General features: G+C 40.9%; 1 protein-coding gene across 1 annotated transcript in view; it reads right to left on the bottom strand.

Moving 5' to 3' along the window:
* Positions 1 to 2,486, bottom strand: part of gmeb2 (glucocorticoid modulatory element binding protein 2) — a 13,831-nt gene extending 11,345 nt beyond the window's left edge. Inside the window, exon 1 of the mRNA XM_015398839.1 lies at positions 2,254 to 2,486. The gene's annotated coding sequence lies outside the window, so the exon portion shown is untranslated. The remainder of the gene's footprint in view (positions 1 to 2,253) is intronic.
* Positions 2,487 to 2,504: the final 18 nt, after the last annotated feature.

Raw genomic sequence — 2,504 nt, forward strand, 5'->3', positions numbered from 1 at the left:
TTTGCTTCACTTCAATTTTTCTGTCCAGATGCAGACTGGCCGGTTCTGAAGATGTCTTTGGTTAATTGCTTTTGTCCAGCTGTGGTAAAGGGCTTTATGTTTCAAATACAATAAAACCATTCTCTGTGGGTCCAGGCTGCAAAGAAGAGGGCTGCATTGCTAGAGGAAGCTAGGATCCAGGAAATATCAGAAAGAGGAGGAAATGTTGAGTTTGTTGAGTTTACACCCAGAAAGAGAAACCTCTACATTGCACCATGCAAAAAGCAAGGTAGAAGAAAAAGGGAGAGATAATCTCGTTGATAAACAAAGCCTTCAGAAGATTGCGACATAAAACCTATTTGAGAATTTCGGAGAGATTCACATCCTGTGGATGGAGCTTGAGTCAAAGCTTCAGGAGAAAAAAATACACACTGATCCGGGCCCCAGGCACAAACTGTCAGGGTCCTCAGGACAAGAGAGAAGGATTCCTGAACCAGAGACAGATGACTGAAGAAAAGAAAGAGAAATCACTGCTTATATGTCCAAAGTCATATTTTAAGATTTAAAAAAAATTTAGCTTTTTATTTGAAGACTAAGATCCTAGAGTCTGAAAAAAAAAATCAGAGACACAGAATTCAAGTTTCTTTAGAATTAATGAGAAGTTTCCAGCCAGTGATGATTCAGGGAGTCACATCTTCAGCTGAGGCTCCATCAACTCCAAAGTCACGCATTAAATTATTCTGCTAGAATGGCAGAAAAAATGACCACACCAAAACTTAATTCAAAAACGATGGAGAAGTGTAAAGAAGAAGATGAAAGACATAAGATGTCTACGATCCAGGAAAGCAGCAGGGAACCACTGAAGCTAACCGTGAGTCTTGGACACCTCAGCAAAGCCACGGACTCAGGCAAAAGGAGACCTGACCAAGTATTTATTACATATACAACAGCCTGTACTTAAAATGGCATGTACTTATATAGCGCTTTTTCAAGTCAGGAGACCTGACCAAAGCACTTTACACTACATTCACCTATTCACGCACACACTCATACACTGATGGTGGCAAGGTACATTGTAGCCACAGTTGCCCTGGGGCTCACTGACAGTACACTGGCGCCACCAGAACCTCTGACCACCATCAGTAGACAATGCAGGTGAAGTGTTTTGCCCAAGGACACAACGACAATGAAAGCTGGAGCCAGGGCCTGAACCGTCACACCTTTGATTTCAGGGCAAACTCCCACATCGGACACCAATGTCGCCCCTGCTGAACATATATAGCCAGTATGCTCTCATTGCTGGATTGAAACGATATATGAACATTTATTTCTATGTGCTATTTAACTTTCTAAGACACTGAATTAGGATTTTTTTTGTTTTGTTGTTGTTCCTGTCATCATAATGATGATTATCTACATTAACTGAGAAATGTGCAAAATTTATTACACTAAATTTAACCGAACGATTGCATGAGCTTCGCGTCTTTAATTGAATTACTAAAATTAATCAGCTTCCCTAAAATGGATGTGAAATAACTGCTCTGAACATCCCTCCATCCCCTTTCTCCCGCTTAGTCTTTGCCAAAGGCGCAGTGGAGCCAGTGCTCATCTCTGGCAGTCTACGGGCAGGGTACACCCTGGACAGGTCAGCAGTCTGTCGCAGGGCAAGACAGACACACACACACAATTTATGTCAAGCCAATGAACCTACATAACAGTCCTGTTGGACTCTGGGGGGAAGCTGGAGTACCCAGAGAGAACCCACGCATGCACAGAGAGAACATGCAAACTCCAAGCAAAAAGACCCAGGGCCGGGAATCGAACCCAGAACCTGCTTGCTAGGCAACGGCACATCTACTGCTTCACCTTTCAGTTCTTTACACTGTGTATAAAACAGACAGTTAATGGAACATATTGGTATAAATGTCAAAGAAATTAAGGCTACTTGACTATTGACTATTTTAGCTATGCCTGTCTTCTCCTTTTGTCGAGCTTCTCTAGAAAGAGAGAATTAATATTAAAAGGTGAATGGAGACAAATGTTCAAATAAGTGTTTCTAGGTTACAATTGTAATCTGGTCTTTGAAGAGAAACATAAACTTTAGACTGTCCTTTTACAAAAAACAGTGTAATTTTCAGCAAGAAGCAGACCGGACAGAAATAGATATACATTCAAACTGAGACCTTCCTGTCTCTATGAATAACGGCAGAGGTTAAAAAACATCTTCTGCTGAGCTTGATCCTGAGACCATGGAGCCCTGGTTTAACATCTTACCTTTACTTTCTGTCTGCTTGATGTTTTGTTTCTCCTGAAGGTGTCAACGGTTTTCTACAACAGATCCAGTTAGATTCAAAGAACATCCAGCTGACAGATGTCTCCTTTATTAAATTATAACTAAATTAAATAATAAAATCTAATTGTGTCTGAAGCTGTTAAAACGATAACGTTTAAACTCATGCTTATCTGCAGCTGAGCAGACTTCGTTGTGTTTACATCCGGTACTTCCGCTTCTACTTCTTCTTCTT

Source organism: Cyprinodon variegatus, unplaced genomic scaffold (genome assembly GCF_000732505.1).
Source record: "Cyprinodon variegatus isolate N-32 unplaced genomic scaffold, C_variegatus-1.0 Scaffold966, whole genome shotgun sequence".
NCBI lineage: Eukaryota > Metazoa > Chordata > Actinopteri > Cyprinodontiformes > Cyprinodontidae > Cyprinodon > Cyprinodon variegatus.